General features: G+C 38.0%; 1 protein-coding gene and 1 long non-coding RNA gene across 2 annotated transcripts in view; both read left to right on the top strand.

Annotated features, from left to right (window-relative positions):
• Positions 1 to 20,506, top strand: part of LOC107603279 (cytosolic carboxypeptidase 6-like) — a 409,489-nt gene that overhangs the window by 207,316 nt on the left and 181,667 nt on the right. The window lies entirely within an intron of this gene.
• LOC107603298 (uncharacterized) overlaps positions 11,743 to 20,506 on the top strand; it is a 19,557-nt gene continuing 10,793 nt past the window's right edge. Inside the window, exon 1 of the long non-coding RNA XR_001604440.1 lies at positions 11,743 to 11,752. This is a non-coding gene — a long non-coding RNA (uncharacterized lncRNA). The remainder of the gene's footprint in view (positions 11,753 to 20,506) is intronic.

The following is a 20,506-nucleotide window of genomic DNA, read 5'->3' as shown; positions in this document are numbered from 1 at the left end:
TCAAAGAGAAAACTATTATTGAGAAAAATACTTTCAAAAATAGCACAGGGGTTAGTGGGAAATAACCTTGGCCAAGGGTATATTATTATGAAAAAAAGCATGGAATGTAAAGACGCGCACACACACACACACACACACACACACCGTATGGAAGTTTTCCACCAGCAGGACTGCTCCACCATGAGTCCGCCTGACAATTTTGCTTTTGTACTAAATCCTTCCTGTGAATGTCTGATGTAACAAAATAGTGAAATTGTATTTGGAGATGTCTCCGGATCCACCAGAAAGGCTGCTAGCTGTAATTGCCCTGTCAATCACTGGGCTCCTGCTGTTGAGTCTGATTGGTTAAGCTGTGGGTATAGGGGAAGCTCACCTTAGAGGAGAGGAAACTCTTTCCTCGCTCTCCTTCTTTCTCCATCTCTTTCACCCTCTTTCTCTGTGGACCCCATGGGCCTCTGGTCGCTCAGGGAGTCTTCGCTGCTTACGGTGCCTGAGTACTGTTGAAAGAAACAACACATAAGGTGGGATGTAGGACAAATGTTTCTTCCCTGTTTTTTGAAGGATTTCTTGAACATTTCCCCATGTGTATATATATTAGGGATGTGAATCGATTAACATTTTCAATCTAATTAAGTACATTATGTGGTGATTAATTATTCTAATTAATCGCATATTAAGCGCAAAATCAAATTTGGCTGAGAAATTACCCACAAAAGGTAATTTAAAGCCATTATTGTGTTACATGAGAAAAGCATGAAGATATTACAAGATATTACAAAAAGTATCTTTAGAAAGAAATCTTTCTTTTTTCATTTTTGGGTAAACTATCCCTTTAATTAGTGTATTAATGTGGATTTTTTCCCCCCCAGATTTTTTATGAAGATGTAAATATGAAATTATTAAGAAACTAAAACTACCAGTAGTCACTGCGTCATTCATTCATTCATTCATTTGATTCGTTCAAACGGCTGATTCATTCAGGAATTAAGTAAATGGTTTTCTTTATGAATGGACCATTCACTGGTTCACCCGATTCATTCATAACATGGATTCATTCAGAAATTCAGTGTTGCTTGGAGACGCACAGCAGTTCAGCTCTGGCTTTAATAGGTAATATTTGCGTTGGCAAAACTGAGCAAAAATCGACAATATTGTGTCTAAAATATATAACAATATTAAGTTCTTATTTTTTAAACTGTTGTATGAAATGAGTATCACATTCGCACTCGTGCTTTTTGGGACACAAACAGCACTCATGTAATATTGCACTTGTTGCTCATGTGATAATGCTTAACTATATATGATAAAAATATGAGACAAAATGTCACACAGGCATTTTTGTCCCAATATCTTGAATTCTAGGGGCATATAACTGCATTTATAGGCTACTTCACACAGTGAGTTGTTGTCCTGCATCATGTTCGTAACCAATTAGTAGGCGTGTTCGATCATCTAAGTACAACAAGAGCGATTCGAAGCATACAGAGTCATCTGCTCTCTATAGCTCTCACGGGTCTTTGATGTCAAGCACTGATCGGTCTGTGCAGCATTCAAATATTTATTTATATTTGAAATTTATATATTCATTCAAATTGTTATGCTGCTAATATATTTCGTAATGAAAAAAATTTAGAAAAGTGCATTCCACTAATGGACTTTTGGCCCTCATTGTACATCATACACACACGCACACACACCAAAAACAGACAGTCCCTCTGCCTTGTACGAGAGCTCACAATGAGTGATAGAAGGACAGTGTGGGGTTTGTTGAGTTTCTTTTTTATATTTGCCATCAGACTGAAAAGCGATTTTGTTTTGTGTCCCCATTCTGTCCCTTCCAAGAAACTCTGACGCTGGATTTCTGTGTTGGTGTGGTTTATGGCTCAAAGTTTTGAGGGTCGCTCCAAACGTCTGACACAGTGAATGCCAATGTGAGACGGAAGAGCTTGGCACAGAAACTATGATGGAAGTAATTTCGTAATGGCTTACATTGCTCTTTGATTATTGTTGCCAAGAGGGGGTCCACGTATAAATGGGAATGCATTTGTGCTGCAGTGCAGTGCATCAGACTGATTAATCTTATTTTTGCCATTGCTTAGCACTTAGGTTTTTGAAAAGTATGAGTAGGTCTTGATGAAGGAAAAATTTGTAATATTTCTGCTTTGTTATATGATCATGAGTGGTCTAAGATCTTGAATCTAAGAGAACTGTTTTTTAAAGAGAAGTCCCCCCCCCCCCCATGTATCTTTTAGTCCTCTGGCCTTATGCAAGTTGATGACGTTTATGTCAGGTAAAAATCAAAGACCAACTTTATAAAAATCAAAGATCCACAGTCTTCTATGCAGCATCACTCAAACAAAAAAGCTCAGAGAAACCTTTTGCTCTGATTCTCTCAGGTCTCCAGCATCTTCACACTGATGTGGTTGCCCATCCCCTCGCACAATTATCCGTGTGGCATGCTTTTAATAATTGCCCTTTTAATTGTCGACAAATGAAGAGTGATGTAAAATAGCTAATAGCTTGTTCTAATTAATAGGGGAATTGAAGGCTTGTTAATTAAGGGCATACAGGTCAAGGACTGGCTCTGCTAATTTGAGCAGTAAAACCGAGCCTAAGGATCCATTTCCAAACAAATCGAGCCCCTGATTCTGTCTGGTCTAAACTCCTCCTAAACTGAATCAGTGTCACACATGGATACAAAAGCAGCTTTGTCCATCTTGCTGCTGTAAATAACAGGAGAGATCTCATACTTATACACTCATAAGCATCAGTGCCATAGCAAATGTACTTACTTTATTGTGGGCTTTTTAACTTGGGCCAGAGTCTATCTGTCTTTAATTCAGCAATATTTATAAAAAAAATTAAAACACGGTTTTATTAAACAAACATTTTTTTTCTTTACCAACTTTGCTTTTCTCATAAAACATTTCAATTTGTTTTAATTGTACGTTCAAATTTTAATTGCTCCTGTTCACTACTGTACCTTGGTTCAAATTTAAATATTACATTGAAATTTAAAAGGCTTCCTCAGTTAATTCTAAACAGTGTACAACCCTGCTACCTACCACCCACATCACACACCACTCTAGTATGTAGTTTAAAGTCTAATTATACACTTGCTATGGGAGCAAACACTTGTCATGCATTATTTGTCATTACTGTCTACATTTTATAGACACACACAAATTCAAACACAAATTTCTTTAAAACCAAGCCACATACGCCAAGCTCTTGTTTTGCGGTTTTCTTTTAGCCTTGATGGAATAAACAAATAGTCCCTTAGATACGCTCTTCTTGGAAACAGCCGTAAGCATGGAGCCTTTCACGTCAGGTCCCCAGTGACCTGCATTTAAGGGCTGATATTTTAGTACTGCAGAGAGAAGCACATTTATTTAGCATCTCACATTTGGACACTTGACCAACACTCTGTGTGTGGAAATACACAAATATTTACACTGACACTTTAAGGGCTATTAGCAAACTAACACCTCATTCTTTTGTTGCTGAATTTCCCCAGTCCCTGCCAAACATAACCAACATGTCTTTTCTCTGTTTCTGATGTTTGTGTTCCAGGATTAGATGCTTCCTTTCCCCCTGGCCCTTCCTGAATTTGTCTTCATGCTGCTTTGTAGAGTTTGGCTTTCCTAACATGAGCTGTAGAGGAATCAGACTGGGGCTTCTGCATGTAGCGTGATAAGACACGAAGGCCTAAGCCCTTATTCTGAGCAACAGAGCATCTGCTTTGCATTTGTGTGTGTGTGTTGGAGTTGGAATAGAGTAACTATAAAGTGAAAAAGAGTGTAAAGGATCTATTTGATTGAGTTCATTAGGTCTGGCTGAGATCTGAGGGGTGGTCTTGCACTCTGGGAGATTCTTTAGAGCCAGCGGGGTCTAAGTAGTTCTTTCAGAATGTAATTATGTAATTATATTTATTAGATGAAATAGCACCTCACTCCATTTTCACCCACCAGCTTCATCTAGCTAGATTCATTCTTATGTGTATTACAATCACCGAAAAAAAAGGAGCAAGTTGCTCTCCGATCAGAAATAATCTACACAGCAGTGTTGTTCCAGGAGAGCTATTAGCATTCATGAGCTGAGCCAGTGAAGGAAGATTATAAGAGATATAATGGAAGGAAATGTAACAAACAGATGAATAGTCTTAGCGTAGCACACATACGAGACAAAGAAATCTTCTTTGGGTGAAACGGTCCCTCTCCCTCTCCTTAAATGACTTACCTGGACAGTTTTATGTTTGCCTGGAGGAGAATTAAAACAGATTCCATTCCCCCAGTTAAGCGTAGCGATTCGTGCCAGTGCTCTCCTGGTTGAAAAGCAGTCTAATCTAAATGCTTTTGTCAGGGGAGATTTTTGAGATTGCTGCCGCCCCTGCTACAAATTGGTTGTGTCATCTTATAATGAACTATTTGAGTGTTGCGTCTCTGCGGCCAACGTTCTGATGATTACTGTATGCTGCTTTCACCATTAGCTCCAGCCGTACCTGCCTCTTTACCTGCTTTATTCTTCCCTACCACTCCAATCTAATAAACCACAGGGGGTGAGCAATGAGAAGAGGCTTCGTGTCCAGGAATCGTGGGTATCGTCTTCTCAAGGTTGATTGGCGTGGAAGTTTGAGAGGCTTTGGAACGCTTGTGCTTGTGAAGTGACCTCTGACCCCGACTGGGGGATTGTGAGTATCGCAGCCTTTCCACAAAGCGCGGCTGTCAGAGGCGGCCGAGATGGGGAAAAGCCGGGCGGAGAGTGGATAATTTCTCAGCAGAGACAGACAGAAAGCATAGCGAATTAAAAAAAGCAAAGAAAGACTGCTATGTCAACAGGCTGAGTGGTGGGACACAGAGTAAAGCTGCGGCCTGTATCTGCAGAACGCAGACCCCTCCAAGCATTTCCGCACGCTTTTGTAGATGAATCCTAAAGAAATGTGACTTGCTCTTAATTGCATCCATCGGCTGACGCCCAATCCCTCCATTTTTCCTCTCTGCTCTCATCTCCCGCCTCTTCTCGGCTCTCTTTTCCTCTCTCTTCCTCCTCTGCATCAAGAGTAGCCCATGAATTAATTTGATCTGACTTCTGAAACTGGTGAATATAGTCTACTGTATATAGGAATGTAACAACTAATCAATGATAATTGATCATGCATTTCATGAGGCTTTGACGCTTGACATGGAGGAACCTCCCTGAACCTCCCAGAATATAACTGTTATGATTTTGACAGTTATATTCCTTAACATTTGAGTATATTGATTTAGCCAGATTTCTTGTACTAACAGCAAGCAAGCAGTTAAATGTGTTTGCTGTCGTTTAACTTTAAGTACATTATACAAACTGCATTGCATGTTCAAATGGAATGCAACACAATCATCTGAAACAAAACAGTATTTGTTGTTAAACGTGAAATTTTAGGATTTAAATTAACCATAATTGAAACTTGAAATCACATACAGTATGTAACACAACTAACTTGCAGATTTATCTTCTGTGACTGTGCCTTTTTCAGTCGAATGATGTTTACGGGTTTGTGTCTCAGCATATGATATGCGGTCATGCTCGGCTGCACATGTTTGAGACAGAAATGCATTAAATGCAGTCTGAAGCTGAGCGGGACTGAGTATCTTAAAAATCTCCAGCCTGACTGAATTAATGCGGGCAACCAATCAAATTACACGGAATCAGAATGTCTGAAGAAGCAATGGCTGCCATCCAGTTCACATTATCTGTTCATTTAGTCTCTGTGCCTAATTCATCATGGAGAGCTGCTGACCAGGAGAATACATAAAGGCTGCATTCTAGTTCGCATGCTGTGCATCCTTGATAGCTTTCTAGGTTAGGAATATTGAGTCCCCAAATTATCCTACATTGCAAATAGTCAGGGAAAGTGGCATGAACTGTGCAACTTTTTACTTATATTAATATTTTTGACAACAGTATTTCCTAAATTTGATAATTCAAAGCTTTAGCAAGATGCACTTTACCCCTGTGTTTTATGATTTTATACATTAGCAATTCAGAATGATTAGGAAATCAAGCCTAAAAACAAGCTAAACTAGTCCTTTAAAATAAATAATAATAATTTATTATAAAGCAAGCTGAACTAATGCAGATTTATTTATTTATGCTTTTATGGTAAATAATGTTTCTTATTATAATGTGCCAATCATATACAGAAAGCTGTATGTTTGGTGTCTTGCCTCACTCTTGTCTGTTTAAGATTAGGATTTTAAACAAAAATAATATGCTAAAGGTGTGCAACACTTTTACATACTTTTAGTATATATTAGAAGCCAATCACATTTCAGATTATGATGAAGCATAATGATATCTTAATATGATAGCCCAGATGAGTTTAATCAGATATGCATTATAATAGTTATGTAATTTGTCCATTTCGTGTAGTTGTGTCTGGACACAGAGGTGAAGGGAGTGTCAGGCAGTCGATGTGAGCCAACTGTCATGAACCGAAGGATGGATTATTATGAATGAAGAGAAATAGCTAATCTGAATATAGATTGGTCCCATCTGGTTTGGGTTGGCAACACTTGTCTGTAATTCGGTAAGCATCAGCACATCTGTGTGCTCTTAATGAAACAAAAGGCCTGGGTGTGAGAAAGAGACACAAAGACAAAAAGAAAGAGACAGACTGAGAGATTGTCAGTTCAAGAGCAGCAGGTGGGTCATATCTCTATCTATCTATCTATCTATCTATCTATCTATCTATCTATCTATCTATCTATCTATCTATCTATCTATTAGGGCTGCACGATAAATCGCATGCGATTTTTAACGTGCATCTTATCAGTAAAGCCGGTTCTGTAATCAGCGGTAAATCCCCATCACCTGCGGGCTTTCACATTGAGCAGCATTAACTACACAGAGCCGTTGTTCACTGACGAGCTGCGCAAAACCACGTTCATATTGCATGCGATTTATCGTACAGCCCTACTATCTATCTATCTATCATTCTATCATTCTGTCATTCTATCTATTGTTCTGTCGTTCTGTCTATCAAAAAATGTACTCTGGTAAATACCTGTGAGGTGTTGTTTCACACTGGACCCAGGGTTGATATGAGAGAGAAAGTAGCTGTCTAGCCCAAAACAAACATTATAAGCACAGCACATCCCCTGCCTCTCCACTGAATGAGTATTACAGTGGCTTGACCCTCCATCGGTGGCTGGATCACACAGCCAGCCCAAAGCTACAGACCCACTTAAACATATTACAGTACTGCACATCTGTCTTTCACTACATTTCCCCTTGGAAATGAAAAAGGAGTGGGGGGGGAAACAATTCTTTTTGCTTTTTATTGCCGTCTCTTCGCCATTTTCTGGTGAAAAATGTAGCTGTGATTGGGAGGGACAGAATGTGCGTTTTTTCTGGTTTTGAAATGATAAAACAATGGAAAAGAATGAAATAAGGCAGACACAGTTTAGTTATACATTTTTTAAATGAAATGTGTGAAGCACAGCCATATATATAACCTTAGTCTGAGAGAACCATAAGAACAATTCCTGGTATTGGTATTAATGTTACTTGAATAAATAAAATATTTACATTTCCAATAATCAATTTGCTCCTACAAGATTTTAGCGGCATTAGATTTTTCTGTAGGTCATAAACTTCATCCAAACTCTGAAAATGTTTTTCTCCCTATGTCTGATAGATGGGTTACTTTGAGTTTCAGTTGTTTTCACAGAGGCATATATAATTTTCCAGAATAAAATGTCAAAACTGATGATAGCAGTCAGTTCGGGAGAATGAGGAGGCTGTTTTTTGTGAACCTGTGTTTAAATAATTATATGGGTCTTTTGTAAGTAATTAAAGAGGCGGGCAAGATTGGTGACTCCCTCACAATACAGCCAAATTTTGCTCTGTTGAATCTTTGATAAAATTACTAGATGAAACGTTCTTGTAATCACACAGTCTGCTTTCAGGAAAACCAGCCTTTACACACAACAAATAACACAATACCTAAAAGCCAGTGTTTGTTTATTTATTTCTTTAATTTTTTTAGAGGTCCTCTATTTGCTAAAAAAAACCTCAAAATCTGAATGTCAATGCTGAATGTCTGGTCTTGTTTGCGAGCTGATAATATTTCATTATATTGTGCGATATTTAGCGCTGGCTCTGAAATAGCTTCACCGTTTGCTCTGGCAAAAGGTAGAGAGCCACGCTGATTAAGATGGATTCACCAATCCAGCAAAGAGTATTAGATCAGGTTCAACACCTCCCAGAACCCCCCTCCTCATCTAAGCTGTGGTCACGTAGACACAGTTTCTGAAACTCTGAGATATTACTTTGAAAGTATTAGGGCTGTGATTAGGGGGTGAAAAAATGAAGGGGGAAAAAGGGTGGAATTTTTCCTCTATTTCTGTCGCTGCTTCATGCCGCCGTATGAACAGACAGCTCTGTGTGATGTCTTTGCTAGAGGACGCAGACAGTGACTGGAGTCCATTAAAATGATCATTGGGCCATTGAGTGTGTGAGAAAGCACTCCATCAGAGGCCCACAGATTAACCCATTACAGTGGTGGCATGCGGGGCCCCTGGTAGGTGTTGGGTATGTGCTGTGTGTGAGTGTGTATGAGCATCTCATGCTGCTTGCACCCTGGTTTCCTTAATGTCTTTCGTAATGATGTGTCTCTCACTGTATGTAGAAGCACAGTAAGTTGCATATTCCAGTTATTGCACTTATATAATAATAAATGCACAAACACACACATTCAAATATGCTCATACGTAATGAAGTTAAGGGGATAAAAATGAATTGCACCTGTTGCGTGCACTGTTTACACTCATATCCCGATCCTCTTTTTGTTCAGGTCTGTTTTTTTTTTTTTTCAAATAAAGCGTAATTTATTATGAGCCTAATTTGCATTAAAAGAGGCATGTCTTACTAAAACTTAATTTAAATATTATTGCAATGTGACTTTGTGTGTGTTTAGTGAAAAAGACGCAGGTGTTTGTGCAAAACCAGCACAACTGTGAATTTGCCTCAAGTGTGTTTTTGTAAATCCAGTCACTCTCATTAAATTCTACTGTCTCTCTGATTGTTTCTGTCAGTGGTTAATGATGGGTGATAAGTCGCTCTTTGCAGAGCAGTTGTAATTTTTAAGCGAATTGATAACTGGCTGAGAGTGATTAGTGATACACATTGCACAGTAATTCCCTTTGAAATTCACCATGAAAGACACTTGTTCAATTCAATTCAAGTTTATTTGTATAGCGCTTTTCACGATTCAAATCGTTGCAAAGCAACTTTACAGCAAATTAAGTTTCTACAATATTTAGTAGTAGCTTATCAGTGGTGACTGTCAGTTAATGTACATATGGCAGAAATGTATGGAAAAATCATATGATTTTCAAAAGACAAGTTGCTATCTAATATAACACCCAGATTTTTGACTGTATATGAAGTAACAGTACATCCATCTAGTTGCAAATTGTAATCCAAGAGATTCTGTGTACTGTTTTTTGGTCCAATAAGTAATATCTCTCTCTTGTCCGAATTTAATAGGAGAAAATGATTGGTCATCCAATCTTTTACATTTTTAACACACTCTGTTATCTTAGATAATTTAGAAGTTTCATCTGGTCTTGTTGAGATATATAGTTGAGTATCGTCAGCATAACAGTGGAAACTAATCCTGTATTTTCTAATAATATTACCAAGGGGCAACATGTATATTGAAAATAGCAGAGGACCTAGGACATATCCTTGTGGCACTCCATATTTTACTGGTGATAATTGAGATGAAATTATAAATGAACAAAGTGGTAGCGATCAGACAGGTAGGATCTAAACCAGGGGTCGGCAACCCGCGGTTCTCGAGCCACATGCGGCTCTTTCACCCCTCCGTGGTGGCTCCCTGTAGTATGGGCATAGAATACGCCGGAGACGTGTTCCCCAGACTTTTAATAAAACCTAAACTCTTCCCTTGCACTTTTTTTTCGGGCAAGTGTGTTCACGCAGAGGTTTTCAAGTGCCAGTGTGAATAAATCTAGATTTAAATTAAAAGAGACAAGATAGTCACATCGTTTTGGATATGTTTTATTCGTATCCAGAAACGTTGTGAACATGACGAAGTGCTCAACACTCTCCTGCAGTGTATGTTTCATTCATACTCGAAGCCGGAGGGCACTCTTGAGCAGAAAGTCCAAAACGGACTTATAGAAGTAGTAATAACTTTTGACATGCAGGAAATCCAAAGGCATCCAGTGATCGATGTAGCAAGATGAATAACAAGCATATACCATAACTAATGAAACGTGAAGACAATAAACAATTGCGACAATATATGGTTTATGTTTGTTTTTCCAGGTAATAAATAAAGTATATGAATTATACAGTGCTAACTGACATAAGATATATTACAGTACAGAAGCTATAAAATATATTTTTTCAGCCTTATTCTGTGATAAAAATGGAAAAAATGTTTGTAGTATAAAACAATCATAATCAAAATTGTAATGAGGAAAATATCTATTAAAAATACGAGTATGAATCTATGAGTATGTCATGATCTATAGTGTCGAACGCAGCACTAAGATCAAGTAAAACTAGCAATGAGATGCAGCCTTGATCTGACGCAAGAAGCAAGTCATTTATAATTTTAACAAGTGCAGTTTCTGTGCTATAGTGGGGCCTGAAACCTGACTGAAATTCTTCATAGAGATAATTTTTTTGCAGGAAGGAGCACAATTGAGCAGACAACTTTTTCAAAAATGTTAGACTTAAACGGAAGATTTGAAATGGGTCTGTAATTTGTCAGTTCACTAGGATCTAGTTGTGGTTTCTGAATAAGAGGCTTAATAAACGCCAGCTTGAATGGTTTTGTGACGTGACCTAAAGACAACGATGAGTTAATAATATTGAGAAGCGGTTCTTCTGCTACAGGTAACAACTCTTTCAGTAATTTAGTGGGTACAGGATCTAACAGGCATGTTGTTGGTTTAGATGCAGTGATAAGTTTATTTAGCTCTTCCTGTCCTATAGTTGTAAAGCACTGCAGTTTATCTCTGAGTGCGATGAATAAAGCTGAAGTATTAGACGCTGTAGAATCTACATTTGTGATTGTATTTCTGATGTTATCTATTTTAAGTCATTACTTGTCTTTTATCGTTGTAAAAAACATATTTTATGGAGATGATGCCGTAAATGTATTCAATCTCTTGTTTTAAGTTTTGGAAAAATAATGTGCCTTTGGTAACAGACCCATAGTTGTCTTGTATGCACTGTTAAGTTGTGAGTCAGCTTCCGTTTTAGTCATTTAAAATGAGTATTTTCCATACAATTCAATAGTCTTTATTATATAAACAGATACTTCTGACTCTGATTGTATGACGTGCATTAGAAGTCATTTTTAAACTGCAGATATATGCATCATTTCACATCATTTGATTCTATACTAATGCACCAAGTTTCTGTGTTGCTTGGTTACCACAAACTGACTATAGTTAGTCTAATGAACTCTATTAGTTAGCAGAATTGTTTATTTCCACTAAGTAATATAGTAAATATAGACAAAATATCCTCTTTGCATGAAACACAGCGCTTTCCTGGAAGCTGAAAGTTTGCTGTTGACTCCAGTTTGCTTTTATAATATATCTATTATATTTTGTATATATTTACTTGTAATGTAGTTACTGTATATAGATTTTGTGTGTGTATACACATACTGTTCAAAGTAACAATAATTTTTTCAAATTAATTATTTTGCTCAGCACAGATGCATTAAGTTGACGAAGCAGCAGTGAAGACTTTTACATTCTAGCACATTTTTCCTGTTTCAAACTATTCGTAAAGCCGTGCTTCTGCATCTATTCATCAAAGAATCCTTTCTTTCAAAAACATTAAAAATCCTAGAGATTGTAACTGTAAATCACTCTTACTCATAGTCTATTGTGTCTTCTTGCTTTGGCAGCACATGGCCAAACCAGTTGATATAGTTTCTACAAATTTCACACAACACAGCCATAGAACAGCAGTTCAGGGACATTCCCATTGGAGCAACCTGGGGTTAAGTGCACAGTGGTGTTGACTTACAGCCATTGAACCAGCAACCTTTGGCTACCAGCCCTGAGCCTTAGCCAATAAACCACCGCCTCTTAAGGTAGATTTTATTATGATAAAGTCCTCAAGGATATGCTGAATTTGTAATCCTTACTTCTAATGGGCACATGAGTCAGAGGAAGCTTCCTTTTGCTTTCGCAAACTCTGTTTACCTGTAATCAACCATCCACACCGTGGAGGGCATTACACAGGCCATTTTTCTTTAGTTAGTGGCCCTTGAGAGAGAGGGAAAAGGTAGGTCAGGATCAGTCTTTGGGAATTACTGTAATAGCAGCTCACATGAGCAGAGGAGGAGAGGGTAAAGTTCACTGAGGAGACTCCTCCCATGTCCTCCCGGCTTGATGAGGTGACAAATCGAATCCCCCCTTACATAGCATGAGTGTTGAATGAACATCTCTCCATCTGGATCTCTATCCTCTTGTGCTGAATGGATGAATGCATCTGTATGCATGGATATATGTGTCATCACAGTGGGATAAAAAGCTTCAGACTTTTTAAATTGGTTCACAAACGCTCTGTGTCCTCTTGCTAATGTCTGTAATCAGATTCAGCTTCTCAGATCTGCACCTGATTTAAAAACCTGCAGTGTCCCCAAAAATTGTTTGGACACTTTTGGGCATACTTAAAGTCTTGCCTTAAAGTCTAAAGACACTTTTTAATTTACATTTCAAGCTGTTTAAAATTCCTTGCAATAGATACAAAATTTAAAACCAAATTGCATCTGCAAACAAATTATACTAGATCTTTTCACAGAACTAACTTCTTCTCTTTTCTGAGCAGCATTTTCATTTATTTTAACTGGACTCTTGGTGATTTTTCATGGATGTATGAAGTTGTTTCCCATCAAATTTACACAGGTGTAGCAACAGAACCATTTGTGTAGTTCTTTTATTTATAAAAGTTTGATAATCAGAGCATTCATATTTTGATACCTACTAGTATTTTTTTTAATGGTTTATTTCAAAAGCTTAGTTCTGTAGAATACATTCCACTTCTTTTGATATTTGATTATAATGCAAATCAGTTATGCATTTAATTATGGTTAAATTTTCAGAATGCTTTTTGGGGCAATTATACTGTTCAAAAGGTAGAGGTCAGTAAGACTTTTAAATGTTTTTGATACAAATTTCTTATGCTCACTAAGGTTACATTTATTTGATCAAAAATACAGTAAAACCAGTAAAATTGTTAAATATTATTACAATCTAAAATAACTGTTTTCTATTTTCCAAAACGCTATAAATCCATTTTGATTAATTTGAGTAAAAATGTGTTTTCTTTACCACGAAAGTGGCAAGATGAAAACCAATATTTTCTGTTTCAAACTTTCACATAGCATATGTAGGTTATAATAACATTAAAAATTCAAATCCAGATTTAGACTTTCAAAGATTTATTATAAAATTGTATTATTTTTCCCCCAAAATTCAATGAATCCATGACACGTTTTTTCTTCTTCTTTTTTTTCCAAAATGCAATAAATCCATTGAATCAATATAAAAGTTATTTTTCATATTGAAACTGTTGAAAATACACAACATAGTGTTGATCCACATATGACAGCCTCTGAACTTGGTCAATACTACTCTTATATGCAGACACTGGACTAAAAATACATTCAATCAGTCATCGCTCCCAAAATGAATTCAATGGGTCATCTTGTTAATGCTATAAATTAATTATAACAATAAAAGAAAATTTCATCATGAACATACATGAACAACAATATCACATTAAACCACAGAAATTCCAAAATGACATTTTCCTTACTTTAAACTTCCAAAAGTGCATTCATCTTTGCCATGAATACATTCATTTAGTTGACTAGTGCTATACGCTGTATTAACAAAAACATTAATGGCATTAATAAAAACACTTACACTGACAAGCTATGCAATATCGCGTTCATTATCGAATGCGACTCATCTGCGATTATGAACGCGATATAGCAGTGATCTATGGCCCTGTGTATTAAATGCCGCTCCATCTGAAAGCACGTGATGGAGATTTACTATTAATCACAGAACCGGCTTTACTGAGGAGATGCGCATGACAATCACATGCGATTTATCGTGCAGCCCTAAGTTTGTTTGTTGATCACAAAGTACAAAGTAGATGAGGAAAACTAGGATGCCGTGCGTATTCAAAGCGCCGCCATTACTGTCTAGAGTGTGTGGAATGGTGTGCTGTGATTGGTTGTTTCTGTTTACAGTGCATTGAATGGTGCGCTGTGATTGGTTGAGCGGATATTTCGCATTCTGCAGAGAAGGGAGACTGGCTTTTGTCGCGGTTTGGAAAAAAAGCGAGAAAACATGACAGAATAACTCGGCGGATATCGCATTTTGCGTAAAATTAAAAATGGACTTTTCAATACCGACCAGATACAATACAGATTTTTGCGGAAACTACATTTTTAAAAAAAATGGTGGTTATCGCATTTTGGAACCAAACTCTTCATATATATATTTATATATTTTTTTTTTTTCTTTCTTTCTTTTCTCAATGTTTAAAACAGTTATATTTTTGTGGAAACATTATAAAAAATGTTTCCAGATTCAATACATAGAAATTTTAAAAGAACAGCATTTAAATTGAAACAGATTTTTTTTTTTAGGAATGTAACGTGTAACTTGTGATCAATTTAATACTTGTTGATTTCTTTCAAAAAAATTAATTGTTGTTGACCCCAAACTTTTCAAGAGTAGTGTATATTAAAATGATTTTGCCTTAATATACAGCCACCGAGTCTTTTGAATGCCTGTTAATGAAGTAAGAGGCTTTTTAGGCCCACACAGGGTAGTTGCGGCCTCTACCAGCAGGAAATACTGTGCCATGCTGACCAGCCGAACCCTAACCCCTAGAGACCAACTACTATAACGTTCCAGAAGCGTTCCTCATGACATCACTTCCTGTTTTTGGCCTCCCATTGTGATTCAGTGGCACTACCAGAGCGACAGTGATGAGACGTCTGTGGTGTGTTAGGGCTTATGCTACATCATGTTTCTGGCGAGTGTGGAACTGCACTTTCACAAGTTCAAGGACAGCTCAGCGACAGACAGAGCCTGCACTGCTCTGTTATGACAGCTTTTCTCACACCATAGCCACCAACAAGAATGTGTAGAAATCAGTCCTTAGCACAGAGTTCCCCTCTCTCCCATCTCGCTGTCTCTGATCGGTCATACGGATGGATGCTGTGTTGGGGTGTAGCCCCCTAGCTACCTCCGCCGCTGAATGTGTGAGATTGTTGCCGGAGGCCATCCAGTCTTCTTGCGTGCTTGACAGGTCTTCAGCCTGCCCGTATGTTTGTATGTGTGTATGTTGGGAGTTCTTTCATTTGGGATGAGGGGTGCTGTGCTGCTGAGAGTGAGCTGTTTAGCTTTAACTGGATCTCATTTGTCAGAGGCTGTCAGGCCTGCAGATGTCTGTGTCTCAGAGAGGTGCCTCCATAGATCCAGCCTGCTGCTTCCTGAAGAGATTTCAGCTCTACCCTCCGGCATGCAGTTGAAGAGAAGGAGTCTTCAGTCAAACTGGCTCTTTCTCTCTCTTTCTCTCTCTCTCTCTCTCTATCTCTCTCTCCCTGTCTGACTTTCTCTTCATTTCTCTCTCCCTCTATTTGCCAACCAGGTATCTCCTCGGCCAGCTCATTAAGACTCTTGATCATGCAGTAAAGTGTCTCGAGTGCATTGTCAAGCAGGTATTATTTGTCATGCTGTTGTTGTTTTTCTGTCCTCAGCTGCTGTTGTGGATTATTAACATGATAACACCATGGTGTTCTACAGATTACGTGTCTCCATCCTTTGTTTGAGACGCTTGGATCATAATGATGATGATGACAACACCCTTACAAAAAAAGTACTGTGGTAGTACCCACAACCTGGCGACATGCTTTTTTCTTGTGGTACTTAAGGGGCTAATAATATTCTATCCAATGTTTCTCATCTTCTGCTCTCTTCTCATTTCATGTTTGATATTTAATCTATTGGGATTAGCGTGGAAGTGATATTTCTTTTCGTCATGTCGTACCTGGTTAGGACACAATATAATAATAAAAAAAAACAAGTCACATGCTTTATGAATCAATGCATGAAAGTGATGATTTGTTCACCACTAATTCTTATTTCAAGGTTTTCAAGGTGTTTGGCACCATTTATGATTCATGACATTGCTGGAAACATCAGGATCTCTCTGTGTGTGTGTGTGTGTGTGTGTGTGTGTGACATTACGAGTGTTTGCGCATATCCCTTTTGAAACATGCTTTAGAATGCTTGTTCTGGTTAAGAAAGTGATATATTGATCGAAAAACAGCTTGAAAGATTTTATGTGTGGCCACAGACATAATATAAACAGTGCAAGAAAGATCTGACACATTTAAAATTTGCCTTCACTGTGTCCCCAACAGATTTCATAAATTCAGAGCCGTTTTTCACACTTTGCAGATCAGTCCAGCAGTGAAAGACTAGGAGAAGAAAAATATGGTAAACTTAGACATGAGCACATAAACAGCTTTTGTCTTTTTTGTACTAATCTGATGGCACAAGCATTCAATATCTTGGCCGTATTATCGCATTCATTTAAGATGAGAGCACCAGTCTTTCTGTGTGGCAAAAACTCAGTCCAGTCCAGATAACATTATCAGCATTCTTAACTATCATTGTGACAAATGAGCGCTTTGATCTTGTTAGATAAGCACCGAATTCATTTGTTTAATTAAAGCAGCCTGTCATGTGCTGGTGCGGAGGTCATTTTAAAAACTGTTGAAATTAGAACAGGTAATTAAGTAGAGCTGTGATAAGGACCCCTGCATGGAAGAACCGCGTCTGCTGCTCTGAGAGAGAGAGTCTTCATCTCTCCCCTGGGCAATCCCTCAAGGTCACTGGCTTTATTAAAGTTAGCCAGCGCCAGAGTGATAAAATATTTTATGGACTTGTTGGACAGGAGAGGTTTTCAGGATAAATCTGTGCCCGAAGATGGCAACGTCTTCAGGACAGAAGCAATTAGGATGCCCCCTGTTATCACGTCATTGTGGAGAAATTGTATACAGCATCTAGCACCTTGACAAAGATATTTGTTTGGGCAATGGAGTGTGGCATTAATTATAACAGGGTTTGATTAAAAGTGTAGTACGGGAACTAGTGTAATTTATCCTGACACGTTTAGCATCCGCACCCAGAGAGAGTCAAATTTGTGTTGGATCCGACGTCGTTTCTCCCGCAGGATGTTGAATATGAGCCCATTGTGTTTGGCTGCTTGGTGCATTCAGCCGCAAAGGCCTCTGTTAGAACCCATGAGTGTGTCTCTGCCAATGTGGTTACAGCTTAAAACTCCATTTATATTCACTCATCTGATCAATGGAAAAAATCAACAACTATCAAAACTAGAATGCTTGTTTAATACTGAACTACCTATCAATATCAGCATCGTCGCAGCCGTGACTGGCCCTTCCAGTCTTGATTTAGAGGGAAGTCGTGTGCAAGGTTAACAAAATGTATGGAGAAACTGGAGGCACATAGTCTATTAAATAATAACCTGGAGTTAAGTGGGATTCTCTGTGACATGTATGAATGTTTGTCTATTTGAGTTTAATGTGTTTAAACAGCTTTATATATATATATACCTTATATATATCAACCCTAAGTTATATATAACTTTTACATATATTATTGTTTGTGTGTGTGTATATATATATATATATATATATATATATATATATATATATATATATATATATATACAGTATATGTGTGTGTGTGTGTGTGTGTGTGTATTATTGCTAATAAACTATATTAAAGTTTATTAGCGTTATCTTGTATAAACAATTTTTCCTTTGACCTTTTTTTATTTATAAAGGACAATGCAGGTCAACCTATAATTAGTTTTTCTTCATGAAAACATTAATAGGAAAAAAAAGTATTTACTAGTCACTTACACATTTATGCTTTAAATAACGCAGTAACGTATAGTGGCATTCTCAAGCTAACTTACATATAAATTCAAACCTTTCCTCAAAACATTCTTTGTTTTCTTTCATTATTTAAGCACAAAGCTTTTAGATCTGTGGTATCAAAGTGTGTGTGTTTTTGTATAATTGTAATATTCACTTTTTTTAGCCGTTGTGTTTTTTTGATCTGAGAGTCTCTGATGACACACATCACACATCATCTCCAGGCTGAGCTTAAACGGGCTGTAAAATCAGTCTTTCAGGCTTGCAGGCTCACTCAAACAGTCTCTATGAACTCAAGTACTGTATGCCTTGTGTTCCCTGGATCCCTACATAAGCTGCAGTTGGTTCACTAAGACAAGTATTACTTGTAAAAAAAAGTATTACTTTTTTTTCTAACAATATGAAATGAATAACATTTTTATTTCCAAAAAGAGCCTTTTTCCTTTATATAAGCTGGTATGATTTTATTTTTTGTGCTTTCTATAGTAGGCCCTACATATGGTTTGGAGTAATGAAAGGGGCATTTAGTTTTTTAAAAGTTTGAGAAACTCTGGACTAAACCAATAAAATTGTGTGTTTTTGACTGGCTGACTAACTCATATTAAGCCCTTACGTGTGGGTCGCCCTCTGCCTCTCCCTTTTAGCACGTCTGCCATAGCCGGGTCTGCCAGAGATCCACTGCTGCACTGTTGTAGCCCCATACTAATTAATTGCCTTACTGCCTAATTACTAAAGCATCTCCCTCTTCACATCTCCTCACCACCTTCTTAGGCACCCGCCTGGAGGGCTAGCTCCGCAAGAGCATCGTCTGCCCCAACTGTCTCCCAACCGACTGGACTAAGTGCCAGGCTGCTCCAGTCCTGAACTCTTTGAACTTGCATTTAAGGCTTTTAGCAGATGCTCTTATCCAGAGCGACCCACAAAATATGCTTCAGCTTTAAATCTGAGACTGTCAACAGATGGTAAGCTTGTAATTCTGAAAGTTGTCTGCTAATCAATGTCTTGCACATGGCCTAATACCACCATCTGCTGCCGTGAAACTCTCAATTGGCGTAGATTTGGAAGGGGACAGAGGGGACATGACCCCAATATTTGAAAGGAAGTGATTTGTCTCCTCAGTCATGTCTTCAATGTTGACTGCTTGTTGACTACTTTTTGAGTGCCCGAATGAAGGTCAGATGGCCAGAACTATTATGTTTTTGTAAGTTTTAATAGTTTTGAATGGGAGTTTTTCTTCTTTTGCTTAAACTAGAATTCAGAAGTTTGAGGTTGTTATGATTTAAAAAAATAAAATAAATAATAATATTTTGAAATCTTATTAAAATTTTAAATAAGTTGTCTTAATATATATATATATATATATATATTAGGGATGGGCATGATTAATCGACGATCGATAATTGATCGTTAAGAATTTCGTCGATCACGTTAATTTGTTATCGATTAATCTAATGCATTTTTTTTATCTAATGCAGGTTGCGTTGCGTAGTGTGAGTCTTGACGCAATTAAATGAATTTCACTGTGTGGCAGCAATTAAGCATTTTACCACCAGGGTGCAATATTTGACACCATACTCGGTTATCTGTGATTTTCCGTTTTGATTTCAAAAGAATAATCATGAAGAGGTCATGGCGAAGTGTGGCGTGGGACCATTTTGATTTAAAAAGCGAAATAGTTCACTGCAAACATTGCGATGCCGTGTATAAGTACAACACGGCCACGACTCAAATAATGTACCACTTAAACAAAGTGCATCCGTCCCTGGTTAATGTCGGTGGCGGTGCACCCAGCTCTCAGACTCAACCTAGCATCAAGTCGGCATTAGCACGGACTCGGAGCTGTGATGCACAACGAGCAGAGAAAATTACCCAAGGGATCTGCAAGTTCATTGAGATGGATATTCTGCCCTTAAGTATTGTTGAGGGCAATGGTTTTCGAGAACTGATACATTTATTGGAACCAGCATATCAAATTCCATCACGACGTACCATCACTAGACTGATAGAAACTCACTACGAAGAACGAAAGCAGCAGCTGTTAAAAGAATTGAGCAAAGCTGAGAGAGTTGCTCTAACTACAGACTGCTGGACCGCTTTAACAGCTGAGAGCTACATCACCATAACCTGCCACTACATCAGTGATGACTGGCAAATGAACTCAGCGGTCCTGCTCACAGAAAGCCTGCCAGGCCGGCATACAGCTGACCACCTCGCTGAGAAAATGAATGGAGCTGTAGAGCCGTGGGGACTTAAAGGCCGAGTTATTGCATGCGTTCATGACAACGCGGCCAATATTGTAGCTGCCAACAGTCCCACCAGAGTGCCCTGGATTTCCGTTGCCTGCTTTGCACACACCCTCCAGTTGGCCATAAATGACGGATTTGCACTTTATCTTTATCAGGTAATATCAGCGGCTAGTAAACTCGTTAGCCACTTTAATCACAGCACTACAGCAACCAAAGCGCTGCAAAAGAAACA

Source organism: Sinocyclocheilus grahami, unplaced genomic scaffold (genome assembly GCF_001515645.1).
Source record: "Sinocyclocheilus grahami isolate Dianchi unplaced genomic scaffold, SAMN03320097.WGS_v1.1 scaffold16.1, whole genome shotgun sequence".
Classification (NCBI taxonomy): domain Eukaryota; kingdom Metazoa; phylum Chordata; class Actinopteri; order Cypriniformes; family Cyprinidae; genus Sinocyclocheilus; species Sinocyclocheilus grahami.
This window is presented reverse-complemented; position numbering and strand designations above follow the sequence as displayed.